A 19,419-nucleotide genomic window follows, 5' to 3' on the forward strand; every position below is an offset into this window, starting at 1 on the left:
ACCTCCCCTCTGCTGCCCACCTTGAAGTTTAACCCAGTTCAACCCTATACAAGTTCTCAATACGGCAACAACTGAGCAAAATCCCGTTTCATGTACCAAACGTCAAATGACATAATCTATGGTCCCTTCTGCTTTCAAAATGTCCAAGCCTCTGGCTTTCAAACTCAGTAAGTCAGGTCACTCTGTGAGGGCAGGTTCTCCACCGAGTTGAGGGTAGGAGCAAACCAAGGGCCCCTTCTCTCTGGGGCACCAGCACAGGCTTGGGCCCATACTCAAGACCAGCCTTGCCTCATGCCAGATGGTTGCAGACGAGTGCCGGATGACCTTCAGGAGGGAAGGTCAGGCCTGTGTCCCCCAGCCCAGCACCGCACTGGCACAAACCAGCCCCTTCCTTGCATTCAGGTGCAGGGCTGGAGCAGACAGGGCCAAGAAATGGTGGGCTGAAATTCAAAGTTTAGATCCTTAATTTTTTCCTTTGGCCACCATTTGAGCCTTCACCCAATCTACCCTCCTGTGGATTTGCTGGTGGCGTACCCTGTTATCTGTTTGAAAGCAGGCCTAAAATCGACACCCTTCACAGCATTGCCTTGGCCCCATTAGGTGTCACAGATGAAGCGTTATCTTCTCAACCTGGACCAGGAGGTGACTGGAGGTGCACCTGGACGACGGAGACCTGAGCTGAACCCTTCAGGCAGCTGAACCTTCCTGCCCAACAGATCAGGAGTCAGTGTGTTGACCCCAGGAGCAAAGGCTGTGTTTGAATCTGCTACATCCTTATCTTTTATTCATGGTGGGTCATCCATGGTGATAAAGAGTCAAAGGGGGACGAAAGATTAGAACAGCAGCAGAGCTGCCTGAAGAAGAAGTTCAGATCTCAGAGGGGACAGTCAGAATTGAGAGACCCATTTTCAAAACTGGCAAACGATTGTAGATGCTTTATGTTTACAGATTCTGCATCCAGAAGCCGAGGAGACCCATATTTCCAGTGAATTAATTCCCACTGAAATAAGGGATGCGTTTTCTGTCTCTTTATTTGCAGATGTTTCAGAACAGTTCTGAGTTTTTCCACAGTATTTGAGATGATTTACTGAGCAAGATCTAAGTTGGGCTGTCAGCGAGCATAAACGGGTGTCAGTCCCTTGATCCTCATTGATTTATATCCATTTATGCCAACGCAGGATTATTCTTTTAAGAAAGTGGCTATGAGTACCCAAGCTTTAAAGCCTAAGTTGTTTTAATTGGACTCATAGGTAAAGCGTTTCATGTTTCCAAAGTGAATACTCAGTAGGGTGAACTCAAAGGCACTTTCACAAAGTTACTGATACACCCTTAAAAGTAGGTGTTTCTGGGAATATTGCTGTCATTTATGCTTGTGTATTTACAGCAAGACAGCAAGAAGCAATGCAAGCGCAGCCCATCCGGAACCACTGGCGCTTGCATCCGTTCAATAATAGCAACGAGCCAGATCTGGATACTTAAATAAGATACTGTCCTGTGCAATCGCTTTCTTTGTTGATGAAGATAATGTTGTGCATTGAACTAAAGATAGATACGTGCCACAGATGTCCTGATCCAGACTTCAGAATCTGGGGGGTCGTATCCAGATTTTTTTTGCCCCATTAGAGAAATAAGGCTGCCAGTGAATTTTAGTTCCGGAGCCAACTTCTGCAAAATCTGAAGGAGGTGGGAAGTTGGATTCAGGCTGATGTCGGTCTGCTTTGCTGAGTACACCAGAACACTGTGCCCTCGTTCAGAAATCCCCAGGCTACAGCTCAGAGAAGGTGTTCAGCTTGTGAAACAGTGCTGCCTTGCCTCTGGTCACAGGACACTAAAACACCAAAACAAGGGCCCAGAGGAGCAGAGCAGGATGCTGATGACGGCCCAGCAAAGGCTGGTCACTGCTGTGTTTGTAGAGGAGAGAACAGGGTAAGCTCGGATAGCAGGAGCTCACTGTCCCAGCACGGAAGGGACTCGGAGAGCTCATGGCCTGCTGATACTGTAAGGATTTCTGCTGGTACAGTCAAGTCTTTTATTTCCTAGGGAAAAGGCTAAAGTCCGTAATGACCATGGATGACTGGGATTCCCAACAAGTAGTAGTAGTACCCAACAAGTTTTCCTCAAGTACTGTTTTGTGCTGAGGTTAATATTCCCAGATAAATGACAACCGAAGGAGAGGCGGATCACATCACTTTCCACCGTGCGAGGCTTTCATTTGTGAAATGCATAGAAAATTAAGGAGCCTACAGATTTCACAAGTAACCTGCTTGCTTGCCTTCTCTTCCTCCCTTAAAATCTGTTAAATTAACAAAAGCCAGCTTACTCCTTTTGTTTATTCTTGGTAGTCTGGTTCCATCAAAAGCCATTCAGTGTGGAGCGAAGGACTGAAGTGCACATGAAGCAGACATGTCTGTCTACTGGGGACATTTTCTGTCCCCAGAAAATTAGCAAATACAGGAGATGATTGCAAAAAACCCTATTGAGATAGCATAAGGGAACAGGGAAATGGCGACGGTTAAAAAGAAAAACCATGAAGAGAGGGATTGCATTTTATCTCTCTAGCATCTGTCTAAAACACCCCTGAAATGGTTTGCTTGGTCCCCAAGTCTCTCTCATTTGAGGCTTCAAAATTTTCTTTCCGCTGTTATTTTACATTTCATTATCTCCGTGGTTTCAGATGGAAATCGTCCTACTCTGACAAATTACTGGAAGGGTGTTTTTTTTCCTCCGTTGCAAACAGATTGTTCCCCTGCTCTTCCTCAGCGTCCAGCACGCCGTGGCAGCAATACGCCTTCCATTAGGTGGGCCAGGAGTGCTCCGCATCCTCCGTAACGCTTTCCTCCTCGGATGCCGGGATTGATGGGGTGGCAATTTCCTTGAGTTCCGTTACCTGTCCTACCACAAAAAGCATAGATGTGTGGGTACAGCCACACGCTACTTCTCACTGCCCGCTTCCAGGCTGCTGTGGAAGCTGTGGGGAAAAGATGCGTGTTATTTGCCAGTTAGGGCTACTAATTACAGGATGTGTTCTTTGGAGGACAAAAAGAATCAAAAAATTGTTATTTTCACTTGCAGTCTTTCCAATCTGTTTCGAATTAGGAGACGCTCAGGATTAGAAAGTGTTTTCTCATTAGAACAAATGTCACAGATTTAAAAACCTCTTCATTTAAATTCCGCCTAATGTTCTTTGGCTTGAACAAGTGAGCTCTTAATGTCCGTTTTAATTAAAGCGTTTCGATGGGATTTCAGCTGGGCACCTAATGACAGCAGGCCTCTGAGAAGTGGACGTGGTCCAACTAAGAAGGGGAACTCCAGGGAGGGACCTTCAGCAGAAGCTGTCCTTTTTTGGCTTTTTAGGGAAAAGCGCCGAAGTATTTAAAAGACGGGTAGACGTAGCGCTTAGAGATATGGTCTAGCGATGGTTTTTGTCAGAGTTAGGTTGATGGTTGGACTCGATGATCTGAAAGTTCCCTTCCAACCTAGGCAATTCTGTGATTCTATAAAGGAAACACAAATGAAGATCTGTCTAGAAAAATGATCCCGCGCTTACAGCGGGCAGAAATGCCGCGTGGTTTGGGAGACGCTGGCTGGCGGGGGTGAGTTTTGCCGCGGGGCTGATCTACATTTCCCCAAGCCACTATGAATTTTTCTCTTTTTGCTGCTGTACCGGTTTGCGAGCCATCAGCACAGGCTCCGGCAGCACAGCAGGATTGCTGGCCGCAGGCTTTAGCACCCTGCCTCTGCTCTCAGATTCCTTCTCTCCCTCATCCACTGCCCTTTTCTCATTTCTGTTTCTATTCAGGATTTCTCATTTCTATTCAGGTAAAAGTTTGGTCCTTTCCCCGTCTCCCCAGCCAGCTCTCACAATGCTGGACCCATTTACCAGTGCACGTCCACGGGAACGACCAGTGAGAAGGACCCTGTTAGCTTTTTCGGGAAAGAAACCCTTTGAGATGCCAGGTGATTTGGCCAAGGGCCGCTGGGCAAGTGTCTGGCAGGAGGGCGGTACATAAAGTGCTGGAGAATAAAGTGTCGTTCAAGCACATTCACATTCCTTTCCTAGAGCGTGGAAATGGCAGAGGAAAGCACACCGACGAGGAACTGGGTTATCCAGCCCCTCGATGCTCTTCTTTTCCAGCTACCGCCTGGGCAGCACTGGTTTTCCCCCCTTCTCCCTTTTCCCCAGGAGCATCCTGAGGCACCGCAGAGGGAAGAGGCTGGTCCCTGCCTCTGCTTCACCACGGGGCTGCCGTCCCCACTGGATCCAAGGGCAGGAGAAGGACCCGAAGGCCAAGAGCCAGTGGTCGGCGAGAGCAGCATGTGGCCAGCGTTTCTCCGTAGTCAGCGTACACCTTGAAAGAGAAACAAACTGCAGGGTCAGATCTCACCGATGGAGATCAGACAGCACCGGCAAAGTCAGAAACTTCGCCTGGGTTCACACCAGTCGTGTCTGGCTCACTCTGTACCTCCTTAAGTGATGAATAAATCTGGAGACAGTTAATAATGAAAGACTATTAAGATAAGATTTAGTCTTTATTGTTCTTGTGCTTCCATCATTTGTCAGGCACTCGAACCAAACAGAGGAAATGTCGAGCTGGGAAACGCTGCTGGTACCCATACGGTGGCAGATTTATCAGTGCTTGTGCCCAGGCATCATCCAAGGGAGGAGGAGCGCTACCTGGGCAGGTGTTGCTGTGTGCCACCAGCATTTCTGCTCCCTTCCCTCAGGACAACCATTTCAGGCAGTCACCTTCACTTGATAGCTCATAAACAGGATCACGGTCGGAGCTGGGCAGCGTTTCTGGGCCAAAAAGCACCTTGACAGACAACGTGTCATTTTCAGGAAGAAAACACTGTCAGCTTGATTGTTTAGCCTCCAAAATTCAGGCAAAGAGGTTCAGTTGGAATGACCCTTGGAAGTAATATTCTTTATTTGCTTCCCCCTCCCCGCCCTGTTAATTATTTTTCTTTCTTTTTAGAGCGAATCCCGTTTGTGCTCTCTCCCATTCACAGCTGCCTGCCCTGGGTGCGCTCAGTGCTTAAGAGCACATCTTTGATTTCCTCGCTTGGACAGCACTAAGAAAACATAAGAAAATAAGCAAAGGTTTTGTTTTCAGGCCATCTTCAGCCACACGTAGTGTGCAGTTCCCGGAAGAAAAGGCACTTGGATATAAACAGTATATATGCAGGAAAAACAACAAAAAAATAATGCCAGTATTAATTTCCCATTGCGGGGGCGTTCCTGCGCTCAGGGCAGCAGCAGCATGCAGGAGACTGACACAGAATGGGCAGCCCTTCCCAGATCAACAGCTGCAGGACCACGTTGGAGGCATCTGATTTTTCAGGTTGTGTTCACTGAGTTTTTCTCTTTTACGACGAAGTCGGATGAGCCCCGGCTCCCCCGGCTCCAACATCCTTCTATTGCTTTCAGACTGACTTTGAGATGGGGCGGAAAAAGAAATCTGCCAGAGGGGAGTTCCAAGGTCAGGGCTGCTCACCCGTCTCCGCCAGCCCACTGAGCTCATAAATTGGTGTTAACACCTCCTGGAAAAAAAAAAATTAAAAAAAAAAAGACAAATATAAAAAGACAACCTGGCTGGTACTTGTAAGCCTACCCATCACGGGGGCAGCGGCTGTGGAGCCGGACCAGCAGGACCCCAAGTGCAGCCAAAATCCAAATCCCATCCACCGCTCTTCAGCCCAGCTGTGGTCCCCAGCCCCGGGCAGCATCCAGCGCACCTCCCACTGCAAGCGGCACAGACCTGCCTTCTTCGGCAACTTATTTTCTTTAAACATCATAAAGCGCCTATATATTTTTTTTGTTCCTCTGCTATTAGAAATCTGCTTTTGCAGAATGATATTTTTTTTTTTCCGCTTGTTCTTTAAATAGCTGCTTACAACAGGGCCTCGTGGCGTGGAAAGCACAAATAACTTCGGAGCCTTTGAGATGCACCCCCCGCCCCCTCCGCTAACAATCCTCTTTAGTGGGATTCATAAAATCTATTATTGTTGCTGCAGATTGGCCACGGTGTGACTTTGGAGAAAATTCTGTGTTGACACTGTTGCTTCATTGTTATTCTTCCTGTACCGGTGGAACAAAATGAAAAATTCATTAAAAACACAGAAAAAAAGGGAAAGAAAGAAAACCACCGGCATTTCTCCATCTCCCATCGCAAAAAATCGAACGTAGAAGATTGAAATGAGGGCGATGGGGAGAGAGGGGTGAGAGGGTGAAATGTCTGAAGGATTCATAGCCACGAACACGGCAGTGTCCGGGACAAACAGGTGGATAAAAAGCACCTGTCGCCTCCTTTACAGGGTCCTGCTATCAAATTTGGAGCCAGGGAAGGGTCTCACCGGAGGACTTGCTTTCTCCAGGGTATTTCAGCAGGCAGTGAGCCCTCGGAGGAGCCCCAGGAGTTGCTCCGTGGCCCCGGAGAGGTCCCCAAGCAGTGTGCTCTGCTTTCGCCCCCTCTCCCTGAGCATGGCAGGTCCCCACGCACCCTCCTTTCCAGCCGGGTGGGCACCCGTAGTCCCCACGTGGCCCTGAGTCCCCAAGGACATCACTTCTAGTCTGGGCTGCTCCATCCAAGCAGGGTGGCAGGGGCAGGAGGTGGCAGGGAGAGGACGGGATGAGGAGGTGAGACCCCGGGACCAGCCCCTCACCACACAGACGCTGCTCGTGGGCTCCCAGCACCTCTTTTGCTGGCAACGGTGGTGGTAATCGGGGCACCCTGCAGGCAGCTGTGCACGGCCCCACGTTGACTTCTTCTACGGCCTGACTAAATTTCACAGTCTGCTCTTTCAAGGACACCCTTTAAGGACTGGAGGGACAGACCCTATCACGAGGCACAGCCAGAGGAGCTGTGCTGTGCCCTGGGGCCCTTCCTCACCAGTGGGACCATGGCAACATTGCTCTGTGTTGCTCCTTCAGCCTTGGGACCAGCATATGACTTCTGTTCAGGGCAGACAGACCAAGGGACTTGGAGTAGCACATCCTCAGCTCTGCAGATCGGAGTTCCCCCGTCCACTCTTTCCAGGGATGAGGTGGACTCTTGTCTGTGGTTCCACCCCACCCCATTTACCTTGGTGCTGGCCAGGATTTTGGCATGGTCTTCCACAGCACCCTGGCATCCAAGTTAGGACATCACAGTCCGTATGGGTGGCTTTGTAAAGCAGTGAAAGACTGGCTGGATAGTTGGGCTCTGAGGAGGTTAGGGGTTGGTCATGGTCTACCTGGAGGCCAGTTACAAGGGGCAATACCAAGGGAAAAACCTCTCAGTGGTCATTCCTGGGCACTGTCCTACAGCCCCAGCAATGACCTGAGGAGGGGACAAAACGCACCCTGAAGTTTGCAGATGACACCAAAGGTGCAGTCAATATGCTTGAGGGCAGGGCTGCCCCTGAGCAAGGACTACATGGTCTGGTGGAACCAGCCAACAGGGACCTTATGAAATCCAGTGAGGACAAGTGCAAAGCCCTGAACGCAGGAGGGACTGTCCCCTTGCCCCACGCAGGTTGAGGACTGACCAGCTGGAGAGCAGCTCTGCTGCAAAGGCCCCCGGGTGCCACCAGGGAGCTAGTGAACCTTGAGAAGCAGTGCACCCTAGTAGCAAGGATGGTGACAGCAGACCAAGCTGTGTGGTCAGTGGATGGAGGGCGATGCCTACTCCCTCTCCTTGGCACATGCCCACCACAGTTGGAACAGCACATGCAGTTGGGCCACCTCTGGGACAAGAAATGTGGTGCAAAACTGGAGTAAGCCCAGAAAACCCCCAGAAGGTTGGATGAGGTCTCTAGGGCCCCTTCCATCCTGAGCTCTCCTGGGTTTTTATGGTTCCTCAATCTTCTTCCCAAACCTGCTGCGTGTTTGCTCTGTAGCTGCAGCTTTTTATTCTCATGACAGGTCTTGATCTCCACGATTACATTACTTTTCTGTCCCATGAAGGACACCCCCCCAAAAACAAGCATCTAAATCTTTTAAAAAAAAATAAAAATGACAAAACAAAACATTTCCCAGGATGTCTGCTCAGGAATGTCACAGGGGAAGAATAATTCTTTTTGTGATCAAGAGACTTTACTTCAAAAGCACCCAAACTGCAGCTCTCCGTGGGGCACCTTTCTGCGGGGTTATTAATAAGAAATAACTGTTTTAAGTGCAGAAAAGTACGTGTACTTTCTATTCCCTTCCAAAACCCCTGCACCATTTGTCCTTAATGAATAATGAAAGATGCTTTTGTATTGCTTCCCACCCACAGACTTCAAAGTGATCGTTAAGCAATAATAAATAGGAACTTTAAAGAAAATCAGGTTTTGATGAAAACTTAATTCTGGACTAATATGAGAAGCACCTGCTTTTGCAGAAGTTTACAGATGTTACTGGGGACTGGGGCCTTTGTGGGCGGAGAATTTTGGTCAAAAAGCCGAGTGCCCCAACACTGGAAAAATATCTCTAAATCATTCTGAAATGCTGTTGCAGAGCTCCATAGAAATTATAATTTGCTGCCTCTTGATCCTCCTTCTGGAAGACTCCTTTGCCCAGGATATGCACTTTGACACCCTGAACACAGTACCGCTATGATGCACTGTCTCCCCTCACTCTCGGGGGGGGGGGGGTGTGATTGATCACGGGAGGCAAAACCCAAGGAGGAGATTGTTTTCCAAAGAGAGAGGGAGCGCAATGTCCCATGACAGACTGAGGTATCCGGATTTCAGTGGAAAAGCCAATATATTAAACTGGGAAGCTGACGAGGTTTTGCCTTTCAACCTTTCTTTGGGAAGCCCACTCTGCTGGTGAAAAAGTGAAGCTTGGAAGAGATATGTGAGTCGCCCAAGAAAAACTAAGCTGAAAAAAACAGTTAATTCTTCACGTTTGGGTTGGTAAGTACCCAGAGATCTTGCCTCCAGCCCACAGTCAGTCAGGTCTTGGTGTTGGCAAGAGGGTTCACCTTGTTAAGGGGTCTCCTACTACTGAACAACCCAACCTTCAGAGGTATCTTCTGAGCACCTCATCACTCCCACCAGCCTCAGCAGGAGCGCGCGTTATGCTGGGTAGTTTTGTATAACGGAGCACTTCGCCACCACCGTAGTTATGTTGGGATCAATGGAGAATACTTCTCGGGGGAACTCTCTCTGCCTTGATTGCCAGTTAATCACCTGTGCTCTGACGCTATCCCAGAAACCTGTGAACAGGAACACACTGAAGGGCTGCAGTGAGCACGGCTCTGTCGGGTAGCTCCTGGCAGTGGGCTCCTGCTCTTCAGTACAGGCTGCAGAGAGCTATCGCATAGAATTATTTGCGGTAAATGTCCCAGTGACCTGAATGAGCTTCCCACGAGCTGGGACCACATCGTGCGTGTGTGTGTGCAACCTGTGTGCACATTGTCAACTGATGCTGTGTACAGTGCTGCCTGCGTTATTTTATAGAATCATAGTCACAGAATGGTTTAGTTTGGAAGGGACCTCAAAGACCACCTCATTCCACCCCCCTGCCCTGGGCAGGGACACCTCCCACCAGACCAGGCTGCTCCAAGCCCCGTCCAACCTGGTCTTGAACCCCTCCAGGGATGGGGCAGCCACAGCTTCTCTGGGCAACCTGGGCCAGGGGCTCACCGCCCTCACAGCAAAGAATTTCTTCCTGATAGCTCATCTAAATCTCCCCTCTTTCAGTTTAAAACCATTCCCCCTTGTCCTATGGCTCCCCTCCCTGATCCAGAGTCCCTCCCCATCTCTCCTGGAGCCCCTTTAGGGACTGGAAGGGGCTCTAAGGTCTCCCCGGAGCCTTCTCTTCCCCAGGCTGAACCCCCCCAGCTCTCCCAGCCTGTCCTCACAGCAGAGGGGCTCCAGCCCTCCCAGCATCTCCGTGGCCTCCTCTGGCCCCGCTCCAACAGGTCCGTGTCCTTCTGCTGTTGGTGGCCCCAGAGCTGGAGGCAGCGCTGCAGGGCAGGGGGTGGTCATGTCTGCGTGTGCCTGTCCCTCTGCTGCCAAGGCTTGCCATGCCTCTGCTTGCCATGGACACCCCATGGATGGATCGAGTGATGAAACGCCGGACACCTTTGGTAAGAAAACATCTGATTCCTTCCTGTCCTGGTTTGAGATAGAAGAGAGCATCTGTCGTTGGCTTTAGTAGCCAGTCCAACCCAAACCACGCCACTATATCGTGATAGCGAGGAGCAACGACGCACGGGACAGAGAAGCCAAGCTGGGAGTTCATCTGTCCCAGTGAACGCCCGCGGAAGGGCGGCGGGGCTGGCGTTTCGGCACCCCCAAGCCCGGCCCTGCCCGCCCGGCCCCGCGCCCCCCGGGGCACCCGCCGCCCGGCCGCGGTTCCGCCGAGGATGGTTCAAACCGACAGATCTCCGGGAATTCCCCGGGACGGGCTGTCCGGTCGCTCCCGGGGTCGCGCTGCGGGGCCGGGACCCGCCGCCCCCGGAGCATCCCCGCGCTCTTCCCCCCCCCGGCCCCCCCTGGCTGGACTCTTCCACCGCGCCGGCTGCGGAGCGATGGGGGGTGCGGGGACCCGGCGCTGCCCTCGGCCGAGACCCGGCGGCGCGGTGTGGCCCCGCCGGGGGGATCGGCTCGGCCGCCTCCGCGGCGGCACCGGCGGGCGGGCAGCGACCGTCGGCGTGGGCGACAACCCCCCCCCCCCCGCCTCCTCCATCCCCCGTGTCACCCCCCCCTTCCCTCGCCGGCGCCGTGGTACGGTCGGCGGGAAGGAGCCGGGGCGGCGGGGCGGTGCGCGGCACTCTGCCGGCGGCTCCCGCGGGGCGAGGCGGGCTGGGGGCGGCAGCTCCGCGCCTCGTCCCTCTCCCTCCTCATCCTCCTCCGCGCCGCTCTGCTCTGATCGGTGAGTCCTCTCGGCCGCTGCCGCCCGTACCGTTCCCCCCCTCCCCCCCGTCTTCCCAAAGACGGAGCTTTCCTGGGCGCTCCGCTGGCAACGGGGGGCTGGCTGCAAACGAGTTATTGCCTTCTTTATTATTTATTTTTTCCTTCACTCTTTTCTTTCTCTTTTCGCCGCTATTCACTGTCTTCATTTTTTTGTTTTCTTTTTCCTTTTTCTTTTTTTTTTTTTCTTCCACGATTTACGCTTTTTCCCCCGTTTAACGGGAAGCGCGGAGGCGCCGGCACCCGCGGGACGGGAAACTTGGGCGTTGAGCAGCGGCTGCTGGGTCCGGACCCGTCCCCGCTGCCGCCCCGGCTCCTGGTCTGAGTCCCCCCCGTCCCCCCCCCCCCACGCCGCAGGGTCCCCCCCCGCGGTGCTTGGGAGGCTCGTAACGGCGGTGCCGGGCGCGGGGGTGGCGGCGGAACGGCCGCGCGTTACTTTGTGTCCCCCGCAGGGCAGGAACCCGCGGCCCCGCCGGGAGGGGGGCTCCCGGGCGGGCTGGGGGCCGCTTGAGGCGCTTCGTACCCATAAATCGGGCTGAACGACGGGAGCGATGGGCTCCTGAGGCCGCGCCGGGCCAGCGGGGCTTGTACCCCGGTAGCAGAGGGGCTGCGGAATGCGCTCCTCGGCGTGTCAGCGCTTGGGCGCTACGGTCTCTCAAAAGGCACTTTTTCTAGCATTTGGGAACGTTAGCCGGCGCCGATATGTTTTCTAGAAGTATTTGAGGCGATGTAGGAAACTCCCGATTTTTGCTGCTGTCAGGCTGGTTTTGGCTTCCCGCGTCAGCTGGCGAGTTCGGGCTGTGGCTTTGCGTTTATAAGGGTGGCTCCGCAGCTAATTTCTTTTATGATTTGAGAGCCCAGAAGGCTAAGATATGAATTGCCTGCATGCGTGGATGTGCACCTTTGTTTTCCGGACTGTGCTTCCAAGTGTAATTCTCCAATTTGTGTTCTGGCATGGGGAAGGTGCGGGCTGGAAGCCTGAGCCGGGAACCAGGCTTGGCCTGGGCTGCAGGTTCCCGGGGCTTCCCCCCTTCCCGCAGCTGCTCTGGTTTCAGGTCACCCTTCTGATCAGGCTTTAGGGGAGACTGAACTCGGGAGCATCACAATTAGTTGCTTTCCAGGCCAGAAAAATAAAAAAGACCCTCTTATTTCATATTGAGGAAGTAATTACTGTCTTTCCCCCGCAAATAAATGCGGTAAGGTAATCAATAGCTGGTGGCAGGGTTTGGGCAGCCCGCGTCTGCCGCGGTGGGTGGTTTCTCCAGAGCTGGCAGGGCCGGTGTGAGCGTTCAGGCTGGTGTTTGCTGTTCAGACCTGTGTTTGCTGGGCACCTGGGTGCCCAGGCTGAGCCCCTTCGCGCTGGCGCTGAGCGATGCTGGCTGGCGTCGCGGTGAGCAGTTGCAGGTGGAAGGTGTAGGCTACGGCAGGACCCCTGGGTTATCCCTGCTGGAAGGAAGAACCCTGCTCTCTTCTACAGGCGCTTCCACTCTTGGGTTCCCTTTCCCAGCTCAGAAGGGGGAGGTGGTTGCTCTCGCTTGTGTTTTCTCCTGTCCTTTATTCTGCAGTTTGTTCTGATTTGGGCTCTTTGCGTTATTTTTTATTAAGGTAAAGGGTAGGGAAGGAGCCTGTTTTCCAAGCACAGCCAGCATAATAATAATTCGTCTCCTGGCTGAGGAACCTGTGCTGACTTGCTGTAAAGGGAAGGACTAGGACTGCCTTTTTCTGGTCTTCATGGGTGAGCAGGGAGATAAGGACCCTGTGCCACGAGCGAAACCTCAGGTTAAGGCACAGCAAAGTGGCTCTGTAGCATCCTCCATGGGCTGCCAGCTCTCGGTGACAGCTCGTCACAAGGTTTATTGCTCACATTCCTGGAAGTTCTTTGATGACTCTTGTCTTCGGTGCAGGGCGTTCGGCTTGGCTGCATGTGGTACCTGTCTTCAGGAGGTGACGATGTTGAGACAGATGCTCATTTAGCTCCCCGTGCTGTGCCCGTGAAGGACTGCCTGTATTTTACTTCTGTCAAGCTAATGTCGTAGGTGGGTTTCAGGGGAACGGCAAAGCAGAAGGAGGTGGGGCTCTTAGGAACCGCTTTCTTCCGAAAAGGCAGATAATAGGCAGCGAGTTTTGGAAGGATGTTTTATTTAGGGATTGTAAAGAGAGGATTAAAGCTCTTGACAGAGAGCAGTTTATGTGGAATAAGCGATGGGACTTGATCATTCGGAAAAATAAGACTCTAACACCTTCCCAGCACCAAGAGAGCTTTCAGCTCTCCTTATCCCAAATTATTCAATAAAGGCAACAGAACTTCTTTAGATTTGAGTTTTTCAGGGATGGCTGCATAAAGAGTTTTCAGACCTAGAAGTAAACTTGCATCCACTCAAAACAAATGGCCCACGGATATAAAAATCTTTGATACGCTAACGGTACTGTAGAATTATCCAAGGTGTTAATTATAGGCATTAGAAATAGCAGTGCCTGTCTTGAAGAGAATTGCAGCTTTCCCTGCCCTGTCCCCCCCCCATTACGTTACGGTCTCGCCTGGTGCAGGGTTGTGTCCCTGTGCCTGAAGAAGCAGAAGGGCTTTGCCTGCGGAGTTACAGAAATGAAAGAGGGTTTGTGTAGGGGAGAAGAAACAAGGAATCAAATTTTGGGCTCAAGTTTTGATTCTAAAACGAGTTGCTCGTTCTTTTCACAGCTTGAGTTTTGTGATGGAAAGCTTGAAAACACCCAGCAAGAAAAACATGCTAGAAAAAAATCCTGAAATAAGCTAGACAGAGTGAAATTCAGAATAAACCGTCATCAGAGAGTGTTTATACTGGCAAAAAGGGATATTCGGATCAATAACAAGTTCTTTTTTTTTTTAAAATAACATTTATAATCCTAAATGTGTGCTTTTTATACCTGCGTTGGTAGCTGAGCTTAAATCTGCAGAGTTTGTGCTGACCTGGGTAATCTGAATCAAGCTGAATAGCAAAGATGCTCTTAGGAGACTCTCAAACCCAGGAGGCATTTTTTCAGACCTGAGTTATGTCACTTTTTTTAGAGGTGCCTCAGGCAATTGCATTTTAAGAAGACAAAGCTTTTGTTTTCAAGCTGGCCTAGAAAAATGCCAAGGATGAAACCAAAGGAAAGGCTTTCCGAAGTTGTCATTTGTGATTAAGTTGATTTTGCTGTTGTGCACCGGAATGCTGCCGCCTTCCTCGCCGTGGTGTGAACTGTGGCTATTTTTATTTCTGCCACCGGTGCCAGTGTACCTGTTTAATTCAAGTGAGTAATATTACATGCTGGTTCTCACCTGAAAGTGTATATTTAATTAGAAGGTCAGCTGTCTGCTAGCTCCGATATTAAAATTAATTGTGTGTGCTTTACAGAAGGCAAAATTGAGGTGACACCGGGGCAGAGATCGACTCAAAACTGGTGTTCTGCAGAATTAACATCTGCTTGCAAGCGTCTAGTTTTGCATTTAAGATGCTGGAACTACTAAAGCCAAGGCTTGTAGCAGTCAGCAAAGACTGTGTTCTTTTGCGCGTCTTAGGAAATCCTCAGCTTGCATGGGGATGAGGAGTATGCGTGCAAATAGGGAATCCAAAGCTTTTTTTTTCTGGCTTCTCATGTTTCTTGCAGCTTAAAACAATCAGAAATAGTATCGTGTTGTTGCCAGGCTGTGGGCAAACAAGAGAAGCTCCTTCTGTGGAGCCTGCGGTGGGGGATAGCGCAGGATATAACCGATGATGCCGAAACGTGGATGGGGAAAAGTGTATTGCCTAAAATCTATAGTTTTGTAAGCTCCCAGTGAGGTCCTTCTTGTTTAATAAAGGCGAAATACCAGGAGCGTTGTAATGATTTCCTTTTCTTAAATAAAACGAGAACTGTTTTTGTCTTAAAATCTGACCATCTTGAAGCAGCACTGGCGTTACAAACAGCGTCCGGAGCGTGTCGCCAGGGCGGGAGGTGTCCCTGGAGTTAACCCCCCCCAACCCCCCTGAGACAGCTGCTTTCTGTGGCTGTGCCTGGCTTGGCTCTGGGTAGCCAGGGAAGGGCTATCCGGGTGGCGTGAGTCATCTTTTTGGCTCTTGTATAACACTGTTCAACACAAACAATCCCGTTTGTTCTGCGTAGGGAGGTCTCTTGTATCTGCCAACATGGAGAGACCTGGTGTGGACGAACCCCCTCTCCAGGGGGGACCTGATGAGCTGCCGCGTCTGTTTTCGCAGGGACGCATCCTGCATCTGTCACTGCCACATAACAATAACAACTTTTTTTTTTTTTTAAAGCAGGCGTTAAGAATATGTTGAAACCGAATACTGAGGTAGAGCGATACGTGCCAGGGAGAAGCTCCCCAGGCGAGACTTGCCCTTGCCTTTGCGGGGAAGGTCCCCCCCCAACATTGATTTAGGGGCTTCTGAGCTTTTGCATCCGCCCTGATGCTGGCGTGGAAGGGCAGGATGCTGGACTTGGTTTCGATAGCATCCCTGTACCTGCAGCAAGGCATTTCCTTTACTTAACAGCCATTTGTAGGCTTTGCCAGTGATGTTGCACGACTCTCCCCCTTTTTTTTTTTTTTTTCGCTCTACAAAGTCTTATTTTAAAATAGAAAGCACAATGCCGGTTTGTTTTTCTAAGAAAACAAGAGTGAGGTAAATAGCGTGGGCACCTTTGGGCTACGTCTGCATGAATTCAGCGATTCCCAGGTGAAGTCTGCAACATCGTCTGAATGGGGCATGCGATGGTACCGCACAATAGGCGCTGAAAAGTGGCCGAGCTTTATCTGCTGCCTTTGCAACCAGCTTCTATTTCAACAAACGCAGCCGCGGTGGGAATGAATGCGAGCTCATCTTCTGATTGCTACTAGGAGCAGAATAAGAATGGACGGGCTAAATGGATGAGCAAGAGCAATAACAGAGGCAGTGCCGCTCCATCTCCTGCTGTGTCCCACCTTCCTTGGAGGGAGAACATCCTTCCACGGAGGCGTCTGTCTGATAGCGAGAGTATTAAACGTGGGAATAAGGGTGATGGAATCTGTCAGAGAAAATATTGTGGAAACGATGGCGATGGACGCTTGTTCTGGAAGCTGGGAATAGATCAACATTATTATTCTTTGTAACGTATGAATTCGTGAGTCCAGGACTAGGCTGGCAAAGGACACAAGGTGGATGGAAGAGCTGGTTGCAGGTGGTCCCCACCTGGGTTCTTGATGTCTTTATTAGCCCAAAGCTCCTGCCTTCCTTTTGCCTTTAGCAAACTTTTTTTTTTGAAAGCGATCTTGGGAGCATTTGTGAGAAAAGTGCCTCCTTTAGGAGGACGTGGGGAGAGCACCGGTTCTGTCAGGCCTCCTGCGTGGGGAGAAAATACCTCTGCTTGGAGGTGGGATGTCTGTTTGACTTTAGCTTGTGGTGAAGCCCACTGGCTTGGAGAAGCGCGGATAATTTTGTGCTCCAAGGAGGAGATTTGGACCGCGACCATACAGGGTGGCATGGTGGCAACTGCTTCTGTGGATTCTATGGTATCGTATGGCAGTCAGCTGGCAGGCGTTGCTGTCAGTGTTCATGTTACCACTTTCACCTGGCCTTTGCTCTCTCTTCTCAGTGGCATCCTAGACTAGCCAGGAAAAAAGGTGACTCTCCTGGTCTGATATATGGCCCCTACGTAGAAGATGGCAGGGGGTTGGTACTGGGCATAGAGTTTCATCTAGGAGCAAGGCTCCCTTTAGCCTCCTATATAATTGGGTTTTTTTCCTAGATAAATTTGAGAAACCCTGGGGTTGCACTGGGACGTAACGCTGCAGAGCGGGTGGTGCTGCATGGCCTGACTGAGCGCGTCCCTGCTGGAAGGGCAGCTTCGTGGTGGTGGTTCGGTGGTTCAGCAGCTCCTGGTTTCCATCCCTGGAGCTGTATCCACTTGTGAAACAGGTATTTGCTTGTGACTGTTGGTTCTGCTGCAATGTGCAGTGCTCACAGCTCTCACCAACTCCTGAAACTCTTTTGGGAGTTCGTAAGAGTTATAAGCACTGCAGAAATCCTCTTGAGCTCCTCTAGTAACTTAGGCTTAAATTTTTTTTTATTTAGAACTTTTACGTTTTGCTCCACAGTTTAATCTTGCGTGCAACTCCCGTTCGTTCTCACGCGTTTCAGCAGGCCAGTAGAACTTTGCCTTGCACAAATGCTGCCCGCGTCAGTGGTGACTGGAGGGGTCCCATAAGTTCTCCCCAGCCCAGGGACAGGCCTCCCCACATCACCGCGTCTGTGCAGACACAGGCGTGGATCGTGTCACAAGAATGTCACGGGGGAACTGGCTCTGAGATTTCTGTGCTTATAAAACCACCGAAAAATCCTTGGTACAGCTCATCCCATGCAGCCAGTGTCCTTCCTTTACCTCCAGCAGCATCTTGGGCACCCACAGAGCACGGGTGACGGCGAAGAAAAGCATCTGATGCTAAATTCCACTGGAAGGATGCCCTGGGAAGCTGACGCTGTTGAGCAGCTTCACCAGCGCTGGGGGAATGACTGCTGCCACTGATACACATCAAAGGTGGGCTTTGTGTTTTTTCCTCTTAATTAGGAGTGGAGTGCTTTCCTGCAGATGGGCTCCCCAGCCATTTGACTGCTGTCTAAACAGCATTTTCAGGGAGGGCACGTTAATAAGCCGGGGTTTGCTGATACCTCCTGTGAGCAGAACCACACCTCGTGGCAGGAGAGAGGCAGGAAGGGCTTAGATGATTTTAATTAAAGTTGTTGCGGGGAAGAAATTAAACTTGGTCTCTTGCCCTGCTCATATTAGGAGGGGAGGGAGTTCAGCCTCTCTGAACTGAGCTATTAGCCGTCTTCTGTTTGCCTAGGAAAAAAAGCAATTTCTTCGTCAGCTTTTACCTGGGCTCCTGGGCCCTGATTGCTTGTTTATTTTCAGCAGCTCCCCAAATCACTTGGAAGATGGGCTTAAACATTGATCATCTCTTGCCGTCCTTCATCTTTGTTCTGCCAGCAGTCATTACAAAAGGAATCTTAAATTACCTCTTTTCCCCAAATGAACGGGCCGTGCGTATGGTCCCAAAGAGTAAAGCTCTTTCAGCCAAAGTATAAATCAGCTGATGTCTCTGCTCCCACTTCTGCTGGATTACCCTTCCAGCCCAGTCTGGAAAGCAGCAGGGGCTCCAGGAGAGGAGAAGGCTAAAGTACTACTTAATTTCAAGGCAAAAGCTACCGGTGCTCTGCCTGGTGAGTGGGATCCTGTTTAAAAATTACTTGCTCTGCCCTTATTGCGACAGCGGGATCTTTCCTCTTTGTGCCGCTCGCTGCAGAGGGATGGGAGGGCTCCGCTGGGTGATGCTGCGCAGCCGGTGGGATGCAGCAGCGCTCTAATGATGCCCGGCACTGGTAGCTGCCGCCAGGGTAGCTCAATATCAAAATAGGAGACAAACAACTTTGAATTTCTTCCTTCCTTTCCCATTTGAGCACTTGAGACCCGCCAGGGCTGGGTTAAAATACCCCCACAACAGCAAAACATTGGCTTTATAAAAGAAGCAGGAGACGATGGAGGTGGCTGTAATTCAGTGTGGAAAAGCCCAGAAGCTACAGTTGAACAGGAAGCAAGACTTAAAATTATGTAGCGTGCTTCTGATGGCTACTTTATGTATGCAGATGTGGTTTTTTTTTTTTTTTTTTTTATTGTCTTAGGACTTAAATGGTGACGGCTCATACCCACCTCTTCCCTGAGTTAACCTGGAAGGGAGCACATAGCTGGCTTGTTCTTTAGGCGGATGATCACCCCTGTTCCTGTAGCGTGTTCCGAAATACAGGTGAGGGGAGCTTTTGGGGTGCAGGGCAACTGGAGGATGCTAAGCCCATGGGTGGTACAGCAACCTGGGCAGCAGCAGAGGAGGTGGCTGCGGGTGTATTTGTGGTACAGGCTGCCCTCCGCGTTCGTTGCTCTTATTAGCATTGCCCTCTGCAGTTCAGTTTATAGTGTCGTATCACCATCCAATTTTGCGCCTTTCGAGCCGGTGATGTATTCCTGTTAAAATTCTGATTCGCAAGAGAACACAGTGCTCGTGACCTCAGGATTGATAGATTTTTAGCCGTGTATGTAACATAAACATCTATATTTTGTAGCTCGTTGTGAGGTATTGGTGCATGGGACTCTGGCTCAGCAAGTAATTTTACCCGTTAAGACACGCGAGTGATTTATAGCTTGCCCCAAGTCTTCACAGCTGGGTTGCCAAGCTGTAGTGTGTGTGGGGAGTAAATAGTGTGTGTTTTGTGTATGGGGAGTAAATAGCGTGTGTTTACACAAAGCCTTTTCTCTACGAGTCCCAAAAAAGGGGATAAACTCCATGCTTCAACAGGCTGGAAAAGTTGCCATGTCTTGGGGCAAAATGCAGTTGGACAACGCAGCCCAGCAATATCTTATAAATACAGACACTTTTTTTCTTTCTTTCCTTGGTTGTGACGGAAGGGGAGTGTTACCAAGCGTTTCTGTAACCTGCAGTGATGTGAGTGAGAAAGCTTTGTGCGCTGGTGGAAAACAGCCTTTAGAGCCACTGAG

The 19,419-nt window shown here is 50.7% G+C and overlaps 1 protein-coding gene across 2 annotated transcripts in view; it reads left to right on the forward strand.

The window, feature by feature from the left end:
* Positions 1 to 10,698: 10,698 nt before the first annotated feature.
* Positions 10,699 to 19,419, forward strand: part of RALY (RALY heterogeneous nuclear ribonucleoprotein) — a 142,644-nt gene continuing 133,923 nt past the window's right edge. For both annotated transcript variants that reach the window (XM_063349970.1, XM_063349971.1), the window contains exon 1: positions 10,699 to 10,843. The gene's annotated coding sequence lies outside the window, so the exon portion shown is untranslated. The remainder of the gene's footprint in view (positions 10,844 to 19,419) is intronic.

Source organism: Chroicocephalus ridibundus, chromosome 12, assembly GCF_963924245.1.
Source record: "Chroicocephalus ridibundus chromosome 12, bChrRid1.1, whole genome shotgun sequence".
Classification (NCBI taxonomy): Eukaryota; Metazoa; Chordata; class Aves; order Charadriiformes; family Laridae; genus Chroicocephalus; species Chroicocephalus ridibundus.